This window comes from Carassius carassius, chromosome 11 (assembly GCF_963082965.1).
Source record: "Carassius carassius chromosome 11, fCarCar2.1, whole genome shotgun sequence".
In the NCBI taxonomy this organism is placed as follows: domain Eukaryota; kingdom Metazoa; phylum Chordata; class Actinopteri; order Cypriniformes; family Cyprinidae; genus Carassius; species Carassius carassius.
Window position 1 is genome coordinate 26,201,947 of NC_081765.1, and position 13,698 is coordinate 26,215,644.

A 13,698-nucleotide genomic window follows, 5' to 3' on the forward strand; every position below is an offset into this window, starting at 1 on the left:
TGTCTCACGCACAATTCGTGAGAGTTAGCAACCCTGCTTTATCATCGTTGACACAAAAAAAGCCTTCACCTGATGAACATTTTCATCAGTAATAATGTCCTTAATTAAATTAACACTGTTTTTGAGCAGTTAAGGTTACTAGATTTAAAATGATTTGTTTAATTCAGAATGGGTGCAATGCTAGCTCCAAACAAGATTCTATTTTTCTCAGAATTACGTTAGATGGCTAATTACAACTAACAAGCCGATAGTGAGCTAGCATCATAAGATAAAAAAAAAACAACTATTGACAGACCAAGATTATAAGTGACTCTCTGATTCTAAGATAAACACTTATTCAGTAGCAATAAATTAGGTGTACCAAACAATCATAAAACAAAGAAATATTATCTTACCGTTATCGTGAGGTAAAATAATGACGAAGGATCACTCTGTCAGCCAATCACACAGCGACGTCGCGCCCGCAGTCTGTAAATTCCTTCAGAAAACAGCGTGTGGCGCACTTGAGCGTATTTTCAGATGCACATCTAATTTGAAGTAGCTTTTTATGGGAGCGGCACTTTTTACAGTCTATGGAGCGGCAGCGCAATACTTTGGTAAAAAATAGATAGATAGGGCTATGTCAAATATTGTTTCTATTTTAGTTTTAATGAAAAACCAGGGGACCCCCCAAGGTCATTTTTTTGGGCCTTATGGGGGGTCCCTTGATGCTTATGGGGGGTCCCGGACCCCCCCAGCCCCCCCTCAATTCGAACACTGAATGCACGGCACCTTCCTGGGCTGAAGGAGGTCTGCTGTGCGCAGAAGAAAGAAGAATACTGATCGCTAATTGACGATGGTTCCTCATGCTATGCTAATGAATTATCCATGAGGCAAAATGCGTGACGTCCTGTGAGGTGAGTGCTGGTATCTTCAAGAGAGGTTAACAGACAAATGATGGGTGTTTTTAAGTGACATCTGAATTATTTGCCCATTATGTTTCTGGTTCTCGATTAGAAGAGGAGATGTCAGGAAAGGGAGATTTAAAATTTATTTAGGGAAATCGTCCATGTTCAACTCGTGGCATTAACATCATGGTTGTCACTACACTAGAACTCCAGGCTATTAATATGATTGGGCTAAATTTCTAATAGATTAATTTTGTTCCTTTTTCTACACCTTTTGATTAAATGTATATTCATTCTTCTGTAGAACATTGAGCATAATTGCTTTATATAATATTATAACTTAGGCCATCCTTAAAAATATTCTTGTTTGCTGTAACCCGACCGACCCGGTCAATTTAGGACCGACTCAATTTTGTATTTTTTTTGCTTTTAGTCCTACCGACTTGCCGATTGTAAATTTGCATTAAGACCGACCAATTTTTTTTACTCTTCAAACAACTAATATAAAAGCAATAAAATAATATTAATTATATTTAAGTATTGTAAATATATAAATATCCTAGGCCTACATAAAAACGAAGGCTATCTTCCTTAATTTAAAAAAACAGTGACGTCATCTATGTTTACACAACGGATGTCACACTATGCCTGCGCTTTGTCTCATTCACTGTCAGAGTCAACGGTTCGCGCTTGGTAATGATGGCTGCACCTGAAGTAAACAAAATGTTCACGGTCACTGTTCAAAGTCACACGGGTTCGGGCACCATAATACATCTAAAAAATGCATTAAAACAGCTCGACACTGCTTTAACTCGGCACGAAGTTCTGGAAAAACTGTGCCCAGATCTTTTCCCATCCCTTCTCCCTTCTGGTCTAAAACCGTGTCCGTGTCGACAGTCACTTTATGTTCGAAAATCTACTGCACGAATCAACCAACACAAGTTTCGAAAACAAAAATAGGAAAATTGATTTTAACGACCTTTTCTCGGAGCGCGTCCAGGGTTTTTTTTTATTATTTTTTGGAGCGCGTCCAGTTTTTTTTGGAACACGCATCACACAGCAATTGCAGCTATTTTTATATGGGGTTAGAATTGTTGCATTATTCCAAATAAATATGGGGTTAGAATTGTTGCATTATTCCAAATAAATAGATTATGATCCACAAATAAATGTAACGAGATTCACAAAAATATATCAAATTCACAAATGAATATAAAGAGTTTCACAAAAAAAATTAAAACTCACAAATAAATAAAATGAGATTTGCAAATAAAAAAAAATATATTTACAAATGTGTTTAATGTCACAAACACAACTCTACCTGGTATTTATTTGTGAACCGCTGTCTGTGCATTTGTAAATCACTGCACGCATTTGTGGATCGGTTCCTGTGCATTTGTGGATTTGAAACACTTCTAGCGTCGACGTGCAGATAAATCCACAAATAAGTGGACTCCACCCACCGTTTACTCAAGCCAATCAAATAACGGCCACATTGAGCTGACCAATCGTAGCACGTTATCGCTTCAACCAATCACGTTTTGGCTTACAGCCAGGGGAACTGCGGGAATAGACACCGAACTTGAGACCAACAACAGACAGTCAGGGCATTTCTCAATACCAAGTTCGCAGAGTCTGGACTTCCGTCCTTCCGAGTTTGGACATGCCAAGTTGGACTCAGAAGAACGAACTCTCGAGGACGGGAGGACGCGAGTCCAGTCATTCTACAAATGGAACGGCAGCGTACTTGATAGCTTCACTCAGCATGCATGTTTTACTTGAATTAACTTCTTTTTTATTTTCAATATATTAAATATATTAGTATTAAAAAACTAATATTTACCTACTCTGATTATTTTCACTTTATATTTATAATGAAATTGAATATAATATTAAACGACTGTCTCTTTTTTATTTTAAAAACTATTAAACATTAATATGTGGTTCAGGTAACATTAATACTGTGATTATATTTACGTCGTTCAAAATAAATAAAATATGTGGAAACAACTGCCTCTTTTCATTAAGAACAATCTAGCAATAAACCCACTCAGCTACAATTTAAATAATACGGTTGAAAAGTGTAAATCAATTGTAAATAAGTGTAAATCAAAATGGAACAGCTTAGGATTGCCATTGCAATTGCTATTTATCAAGATGCTGAAGAGGAGGCTGCCGAACGGAGGAGACAAATCCTTCAAAGAAAAGCCAGGATGCAACGGAGGATGGCGAAGAGACGTGCCATATTAGCATGTCTCTCTAGCATTGTACGTTTTTCTAATTATTCTTTCTTCATAAACTGCCCATATACTTATGTGGACTTAGTTAGGTATATCCAAATGAAAAGTCATAATAAAAATTTATTATAATGTATCATATAGGCACCCTATCAACAGACTACAAAGTACTATCTCACAAAAAGTTATGTAAACTATTGCAGGGATGTAATGAGACAACATTAGATTTTTCAGTATACCAAATAAACTGACAAGTACAATAGGTTTGACAGTTGATAACATTTAAATTAACTAGCTTACACTTCACACACCTTTTATTTGTCTTTGTGGTGCTCAAATAAGTTTATAGTTTATCATCTTTATATAGCTAGGTGCACATCATATTACTGCATTAACACAAACAGGACAATTTAATATCTATAATAATCATATAGGCTACAACTTTTAGACTCTGGGATGAATGTTGTGCTAGAGCTTATCAATAAATGAATGAAACCGAAATAGAGTATAAAGAAATACTTCACGAAAAGAGCAAATGTTAGAGGGAGATTTAATTATGGCAGATTTTAGTAAATTTTAGACAAAATCCTTAAAACAACTGAGTATATAGCTTATATTAAATCCAAAAATATAATAAATACAATGCAACGACAGTACATATAGTAACAACTTTTTAAAAGCAATACATATAACAAATACATAATACAACAAAAGTAAAAACATTCTTAATATATTATCTATATATTTTAACAGGAACAAAGTCCCACTCGCAGGTATTCACAGATCAATGACCAGGTACCAATCCTGGTCAAGTTTTTTTCTGGAGAGGATTTAAAGGCAGCTTTCAGGCTCTCCAGGAACAGCATCAACATGCTGGTACAGATGCTGCCCCGTCAAAAAGCCCATGGATGGAGCCGTGAAATTGAAGTACTTGTTACGGTTTATTGGCTTGCCTGTTGAGCATCCTACAGGGTCACATCAGATGACTTCAGCATGCCACTTTCAACAGTTTGTAGGACTGTTCACAATGTTGTGGAGGAGATGATGACCATCCTCCACAAAATTATTCATTTTCCAAAAGCAGAGGAAATGGATGAGGTGGGGGGCCTTGCTGGCCATGAGGCATTCCGCTGTGCTGCTGGTGCCACATCAGGATTGTTCCTCCTGCAATGCCACAAAAAAGATGCTACATAAATAGAAAGATCTTCCCTTCCATCATTCTACAGGGCACCTGTGATGCTAAAGGCATATTTATAGATGTGTATATTGGCAATCCAGGCTCTGTACAGGATGCCCTTGTGCTGCGCAGATCACCAATGTACCAGCAGGCTTTGTATTCACCAGCTGGATACTATCTTTTGGGAGATGGGGATACCCTTGCTTGCAGCATCCTATTGCAATCATGACCCCATACCGCCAGCCTGTCGCAAGTAAGAACACTTTTTTTATGTCAGACAGACAGACACACACACACGATAAACCAAATTTTTACTGTTATGAATTTGCAATACACTACACATTTTCTACACGATTTTTGATTAACAGGCCAAGTTGAAGCCCGATACAACAGGCATTATGCACAAGCACGGAACATCATCGAGCGCACTTTTGGGATGTTAAAAACTCACTGGCGTGCAATTTTCTTGCGGGCCCTAGAGATCAGGCCACTGTTCGCCCCAAAGGTGATTGGTGCCTGTTGTATCCTCCACAACATCTGTGTGATGGGAGGTGATCTCTTGGAGGAGGAGGAGGAAAGCCAAGGACAAAAAGACAGCGAGGATGGTGAGAATGCAGCAGTGGGTGAGAGGGACCTATCAGGGAACCATCTCCGAGGACGTCTGGCTGCGCAGCTTTTTTCTCCCGTGGAACTGCCTGGGTGTCTAACTGAACAGTACTACATCTAGACAGTAAACCTTTCCAGATGTTGTCATGTTCATTAAAAGAGCAACATAAACAGTTGAAATAGCTATGACATTAATTAGAAAGATAGGTATGAATAAATGTGCAAGTAGATGGGTATAGATACATTTATACGTTTTCTTAATGTTGGTATGTTCTTCTTGAGATTTAACTGCATGATTGTAAATAATTGTATACCACTATAGACATTGGATATTACATTATTTTATATTATTTGTGTTTTTGTTGTAAATATAAAGAATACACTGTTGCTATAACAATGATTTGCCAGGGTTGAAATTGAAACATTCATTTTTATTTTTTTTTATTCAAATAATCTATATAAAATCATTTATCATTAAATACAACATTAATTTAGAATTTATTAAGTTTTTCTAAAAGAGAAATATGTCTCTGCTCTGGCTGTTGCTGCCCTCTCTCTCTCCTCTTCTCTCGCCAATGCTTCTCTCTCCCTCTCCTCTTCCCTCTCTGCCTGTTCTTTTAGAAACTAAAGAAGAGCCTGGCTGTCCCGTCGCCTCTTTCTTGACTGCTGGCTACTCCTGGCTTCCACAGAAGGGGCTGAACCTGGTGTGCTGACTGAGCCACCTGTAGTGGCAGTGGGTTTGATGCAACAACTCGAGTGCTGCCCCTGGAGTGCAGCATCCATTGCAGTGTACCACTGCCAGGTGGCAGCAGTCACACTACCGGCCTCTACCCCTTTTCCTGTGGGTGGGTCCCTAAGCTCCTGAAATAAAGCAAAATGCTGTCATGTTCTCACCTCACGTTGTTCCACACTTTTAGACATTTTTTATTTTTGCTCTACACAGAGGAAGATATTCTTAAGAATTTTTGTAACCTAACAGTTTGAGGCACCAAAAAATTACACATGTCAGTGGTGCCCCAGAACTCTTAGGTTACAAATATTCTTCCTTTGTGTAAAGCAAAAAAAAAAAAAAAAGAATAAATAAATAGTGTATACAGGTGTAAAACAACTTAAAATTGTAGGTGAATGGCAGAATGTTCATTTTGGGGTGAACTATTCTTTTTACAGTCTCAGAGTAAACAATGTAAACGGAGTAAACTACATTTTACAAAATAAAATGTAAGGGCCAATGCATCTATGTTAGGTTTCAAATATGACCGGAAAGTCTTTACACACATCTTGGTAAGTCTCTTTCAGTAACAGAAAGTAGAGAAACAGGCAGATTACCTTGTATTTATCTTTTAGGTTATTCAATTTTTTCTTTGCCTGTTTGGCAGTTATGGCCAAACCAGAAGTGGAACAAAATGCCTATAGGCAAAACAAAACCATAAAGATTTACATGATTCCACTTCAATAACGTATTCATTTTTATGGATGAAGACTGTCCAAATCTAGCTCCAAACCTTCAGACATGCAGGGAATTATACAAGCACTCAAAAAGATTACTCACTCCCATCAACTTTTGGAGGAATTGTGCCTCCCGGTGAAAAGCCTTTCGTTGGCCGCCCGCCACTCTATCAAGGCCCGAGTTTCCTCAGCAGTCCCTTGATAAAAAATAATGCTTAATTTAAGTTGATGAAAAATAATACAATTATAAAAGAATTTGTAAAAAAAAAATGTAAATAAAGACAAGCAAACTATTTGGTTAAAATGACAAGAGCACTCTAAAATAAGGTTTGCATTTGATATAAGTATCGTTAGGCAAACGTTAGTTAGGAAACTTTTCCCTCAGGCAAAACAATTGCCCATTAGATATACCCAAAGCAAAATATATCAAATGTTTATCCACTACAGAATCAACACAGGCAGCCCCATATTTTACAAAATGTTACAGGGCCTAGCTACTTTTTAGGAGGACTTGCCGAGGGTTAGGCTACTTTTCAACTCGTAACGAAATCGTCTGAGCAAATTTTCAAATAGTTCCTTAAAATTCGACGGTAGCTTTGAAGTTTAAACAACATTCTGGCATCAAAGCTCTTAGAACTACGTTACATTTTGTGATAAAACAACAATAGTATTTCGAAATGTATAACTTACAGTTGTGAGTTTTCTCCTCCGCCATTGATGCTAACCTGGTTCGAGCTGAATTCTGGGTTATGGCCCGTATCAAGTCCGCACAAGTCACCTCTCCATGCATCCTCGGTAAAAGGAGCGGAGCAAGAACACATCCGGGGATTTGAACTGGACTTGGCTAGATGTGAACTTTGAAAAGGAAAACAGTACTTGGGCAGCGACTGATGACATTTCACAAGTCCACAAGTAACGTTACAGACAAGTACGCACAACATGGCCGATCAGGCAAGACGAGATAGAAAACGTGATTGGTTGAAGCGATAACGTGCTACGATTGGTCAGCTCAATGTGGCCGTTATTTGATTGGCTTGAGTAAACGGTGGGTGGAGTCCACTTATTTGTGGATTTATCTGCACGTCGACGCTAGAAGTGTTTCAAATCCACAAATGCACAGGAACCGATCCACAAATGCGTGCAGTGATTTACAAATGCACAGACAGCGGTTCACAAATAAATACCAGGTAGAGTTGTGTTTGTGACATTAAACACATTTGTAAATATATATATTTTTATTTGCAAATCTCATTTTATTTATTTGTGAGTTTTATATTTTTTTGTGAAACTCTGTACATTTATTTGTGAATTTGATATATTTTTGTGAATCTTGTTACATTTATTTGTGGATCATAATCTATTTATTTGGAATAAAGCAACAATTCTAACCCCATATTTTTAAGGATGGCCTTATTTGTATTTTTTCAGATGTTACCATTGTAGCGCCTCTCAAGCGTGCTAAACTCCGATGAGAGGTGGCTATCCTGAGTTCTTTAAATATCTTTCCAGTCAAATAAGTGAGGTTTCACTAATAAATGTATAAGTATTTAACTTGTGTGTGTGTGTGTGATTACTAGCTTATTAAATGAAATACTTTTTCCCCTTTTAATATTTACACCTTAACAGGAAATTAAATGTCTTGGAATTACTTTTCTCCTATAAACACTTTCACATTTAACCCAAATTTTATATATATATAAAAATATAACAGATTTACTTAGAAAAGGAAGGTCAGAAATTAAACATGTCTGGTCAAAATCACTTCTCACATAACAAATGCATTTAAATTCACATTAAACACACAAGAGCCCAAGAAAATAAAATAGCCGGCAAAAACCCTAGCTTAATGTGAAATACCCTTCCAATGTTTAATGATGCAGGCCTGAATGTAGCTCGGGGACGTTGTAGCCTTAAACCCAATGGCTGTTTCACCATGCAGGCCAAACTTACAAGTGGTACCTTTCCTCAGTGTGAATGTTACCTCACGTGCACAGAATCAAAGGCGGTCGCAGCAGAAGACAGGACGAGAGGATTCGTGATGAAAAGAAGACGGTTGAAGAGAAGATTCACATGGTTGACGATCTCAGCAAAGTCCACCACTCGAAAACGCTATCCGGCTCCGGGAAGGTCGTTGATCATCGTCGGTCTCATATTTTCACACAGGCTTAACTAATTAAGGTCGCTGGCCGCTAGCTTATCAGCAAAGTCCATGCAAAACACTAGCCACTAAATCAGCGGCTAACTTAAACTTATGTCTGTCGTTACTGATGAGTTTATCACTCAAACAATCAGAACTATCACCACTAATGTCTTGTTTAAGAGTTCGTGTTTAACACTTAAATTTTCAGGTGCATTACATTAACAGTAACCGTCTTTTTTCCTCCGGACAAACTCACTCGCGTTCGTCTCACTGACGTCTGTCTCAAAACTTTCAGAAATAAAATAAATTCACAAAACATTCTTACTATTTTATCAGGTATCTTTTAAGCATTTTCACATATATTATTACCCAACATATATTTAACATTTTAAATGCTGTATACAGTAAATGAACATTACACCATAGGCATTTCTCTCATTGAGCAAAATCAAAATTTCTTTGCTAGTCAATGAATTTTAACTTTTTTAACCTTAAACTATTTATTAAACTATGAAATTATTTATTCAAACTAGTACATCTTATACTAAAGAACATATTTCAACTGGGTTAAACCATAATGTAAAATGTGGGGGAAAAAGTAATAATAAAGCACAATGTGTTTCCAAACTTTTAAATGGTAGAAACTTGTCCAACAGGTGGTCATTAATGGAACAATGCAAAATGAGAGTGAATTTTGTAAATGTAACTTTATCTTTAGTTTATATAGGAGCCACTGCCATACTTGGAACAAAACTGGCCACTGCAATGCAAGCAGTTCCTCTTCTGCATCACATACATTATGATCTGTCCAGATTTGAATCCAACAGAGGACAGACGGAAGGGAAATTCCTTTTCAACTCTGCTGCAGATTTCTATCCTTTTTAACAGGACAACTAGGACTACCAGTTCCTGTAAAACACATTGGTACATGGTAAGATATCCTTTAGCAATTATAACAGTTTTTTATTTCATTTACTGGATCTAATTAAACCTTTCTAATTTCTGATTATGTGGTAATAGCACTACAATACTGTACATTCCTCTACAAAATGCTAATAAAATTCTAACCATGTAATCGGATCAATTGATCAGTTTTAAACCATAGGTAAAAATTGATAGCCTGAACGCACTGTAAGTCGCTTTGGATAAAAGCGTCTGTTAAATGCATAAATTTAATTTAATTTAAACCACTGGTCTAATTTGCATAAAGTATATTCACGCCTGGTATACTGTAGAAATGCTAAATGATTATCATTTTGTTTTATTCCCATTCAAAGAACTGTATTTTGCCAGATGAATAACAGGTTGTTTATAATGTGTCTTCAATATGAGCAATCAGTTTGGAAAGTGAACGTCGAGCAAATATTTTATCCTGTGCATTATTGCCCACAATAGGTGCAGATGTACCTATGTGTGGCACACAAAGACAAGCCATTTATGTCTGTTATTGTAAATTGATGCTGCCCACGGCTTGGTTTCATACTTGCTTGCTTTTTAATTCACTTCTTATTTTCTATGTGCTGTTATCTGAATGTACTGTTCAAAATTACTGTCCTGTCTCCTATGAAGAATTTAAAACCCTATTTAGACAAACCTGGTCTCAGAAAATGAAAACATGATTTTGCCACTTCATGTGGAATTAATTTTTTTCTGCGACTAATAAAATTTTGGTAATATGCATATAAACAGCCTTTTAAATAGCAGAATACTCATGGCAGATAGTAAGCCATACAAACATAAAAGAAAACCGAACTGGATGTGAAAACCGCTATATATTAAGAATATAATCAAACATTTGGAGTTGGGTTAACCTCCAAACCAAATTAGAAAAAAAATGTTTCTAAAATGTTTATATGGGGTAGATTGCTGGCAAGAGCCATTTTAGGATATTTCAGATTTGGTCTTAATGACTTAGGAGTCCTCTTCACTATTTCTTATTTTTACCAGATTTAGGAGAAAATTTTAACACTAAAATGCTTTCTGAAATACTCTTAGAGCAAAGATTTAGGAGTCCTAAATTTAGGACTGACACGCCCAATATTTTTAAGATTTTATCCTAAATCAGCAATTTAGGAGCTACTTTTAGCCTTAAGATGTTTTGTGAATACGGGCCCTGAACTACAGCATTCTTAAGAGCCGTTTCCCCAGTAAAGTTAGGTGTGAACATACACTTTTGTGCTGTTTCCTAGTAATTCTTTCACTGTTAAAACATTAGGAATCTTTCATTGTAAAAACACATACTGGTTGCTTTAAGAAAGCTCCCTGTGAAGGCTGGATTTTGAAATGGTGCTAAAATTTATATAGCTGCAACTTACTTTGAGTGTAGAAATCTGTCAAGTCTAGTCACCTTTATTTACATAGCACCCAAGAGCATCATGTACGGTGTATAAAAGTAACAGTCCTAGTACTGAGCCCTGCAGTACTCCATACACTTAAATTATACAACACAATTTGAATTTACTTCTACAAATTGATTCAATTTAAGACATAGTCTAATAGTGCAAATATATCTATGACTGGTCTATTTAGGGACTCTCTACAGGTGTATCCTTTCAATTCTCACTCCAGTCTGTTCATCATGCAAAAGTTTAACATGATCATGTAATTCTCCTCATTTCTCCATTACGTAAGAATGGATTTGATGCCTTACATTGCTTGTGTTCTTGTTTTCTACAAACTCCAGCATTCAGACAGTAATGCCTTAATTTGCATGTTTTCATTTTGCAAGACAATTTGAGAGAGAGGGAAACAAAATGCTTGCAGGCTGATTTCTCTGTGACTTTGTTAAACATCAGCCCACATCCAATTCTCTGTTGCTATGTCATGTTTTTCTCTCCTGTCATCTCACTCTCCAAGTTCCTTTCTCATAGCACCAAACTCCCTACTCCCTCCCTTTGCATCTCTTTTTAATAAACACCTACTGAATGTCATGTCTTAATTTGAAATATAATTTAAATTATTAACTACTTGTGATGCACTACACTCACATTCCATGTGGAATGCCAATTTTTTTGTTTATTTTATTTTTATTTTAGGGTCATGTGGTCTTTATTTCACATAGAAATGGACAAGGATATGATTGGATTGGGATTAGCTAAAATTGAATTATTGGGTCTCAACACCAAATGATAAATCTGACGGAAATCCAATATAGCTCACCATCCAAATAACACCATTCCTGTAGTAAAGCATGGAGGTGGTAATATCCAGTTATGAGGTGTTTCTCTGTAGCAGGGACTAAAGCACTTGTCAGACTAGAAGGAAACATGGATGGGGCAAAATACCATCAAATTATTGAGGAAACTCTGCTGCTCTCTGCCAGAAAGTTTTCAGTGGGAAGAAGGTTTACATCCAACATGACAATGACCAAAAGCACACAGTCAAACTGAGCACACATTGAATGTAGGAGAAAAACCCGATTGGAAATCTATGGAATGACTTGATGACTGCAGTCCACAAACGGTCACCATCAAATTTAAGTGAATTTGAGCAGTTTTGCAGAAGAGTGGGAAAATATTGCAAAGCCTAGATGTGCAAAGTTTTAATCAAGACTAAAAACTGAAATTAAAGGAAAAGTTGGTTCAACAAAATACTGGCACAAGTGGGCGATTTTTGTTTTTCTGACAAGTTCTTTCACATTGATATTATAAGTTGCACTGAGTAAATGCAGCTGGATAAAACAAAAACTGTATCCTTCATTTCAGGCTGCAAAGCAACAAAATGTGTTCATTTTAAAGAGGGGTGATACTTTTCTAAACCCACTGTACCACCTTTAACCATAATAAACTAATGTCCTCATGGTAAGCAAAAAACTTTCTCTGTATGGGGGAAAAAATGTAGGATGTAGCAGCCAATCAGTTAGGTTTGGCATCTTGCTGTTGTGGGTGAGCTTTTGTAATCTGTTGAGTGAAGCTTAATAAAATGCGTGATTGGAGAGGGGTGCTAAAGCCGGGCCTGTTGTTGATGATTTTGTATATCCCTCTAAAGCCACTCAAGCAGGGATGAGGGTGGCCTCACTTTCAATATTTATGAAATTGGCTCTGTGAAATTGGTTTTTGCCTAATGGATCCTTGCATGACTGCACTCCTTAAAAGACACTGGAGTCACAAGAAAGAAGAGATGAAGTGAGCAACAGAATTGAAGAGAATGATAATATAAGTTAAGAAACGGCGAAACCCTTGAACCCAGGCATACTATAAATATTAATATATTACAAGAGAGATCAACTAATAGGTTTGCGCACAATTCAAGGATTTGTTCAATGAAAATACTGACACTTAACATGAACCCGCAGTTATCTCTCGCAGCTATCCTATTAGCAGATTTGTGAGCTTTCAGAATTTCGCCATTACTTTATGTATGCGCCATTTTGCTTCTGATGAAGTCACCCAGAACGCCGAACGCAATTTACACTGGTTGCAAGAGGAAGCCATTTCACTGCACAGAGGGAAGCATAGGCTTTCCAGAGAGCTCTTTGCACTGGTTTTATTGTCTGGGACCCAACCAGCCAGCTAATGAGGATGACTGTGAGCTTGCTTACTGTAACGGTGATATGGGTGCTGGGGAAACTAAAATGTAAAGCTGCCCGGACAGAATGGCATGCACTATAATACCATGGTAGATTAAGCATTAATTGGAAGGACCTTCTGATTATGAAGTCAACCCATTTGGCTGGAGTGCCACATCTCCCCTCTTTCACAGATGGTTAACCTAGATTAAGTAGGGGAAAATCAAATGTATGGGCCCTATCTTGTTGGGGCAGTGCTGGAGCATCTTACTCAGCGGCCTTGGTAATTTACGAGGAGGACGGGGCTCCATGGATCCTTCTGTTTCTCCATATGTCTGCCAGTGACATTTACCAGACTATCTGGATTAATTAGTTTTTATGGTCCATACGCTCTGGGCATGTTTGGAAGAATTCCCATGGCCGTCCAATTGTACCAAAGCATTGACCTGTCTCTTAAGACTTTTAAAGCCATTTATATATGAAGTGTGAACCCAAGAGGTCTACAGAGGACATCTAACCATTACCATTAATCTCAGTGGTAGTCTGCAGGAAGAATGTGATTTGAAATGTTTTTTTCTTATCTACTAAGTTTGGACCCCACTAGATTTAATTGTGTAAACAAAGTTTGGGGTCGGTAAGTCCAAGAAGTTGCTTATCCACATCAACTCTGGGGACCCACCGGTGGGTCCAATATTGCA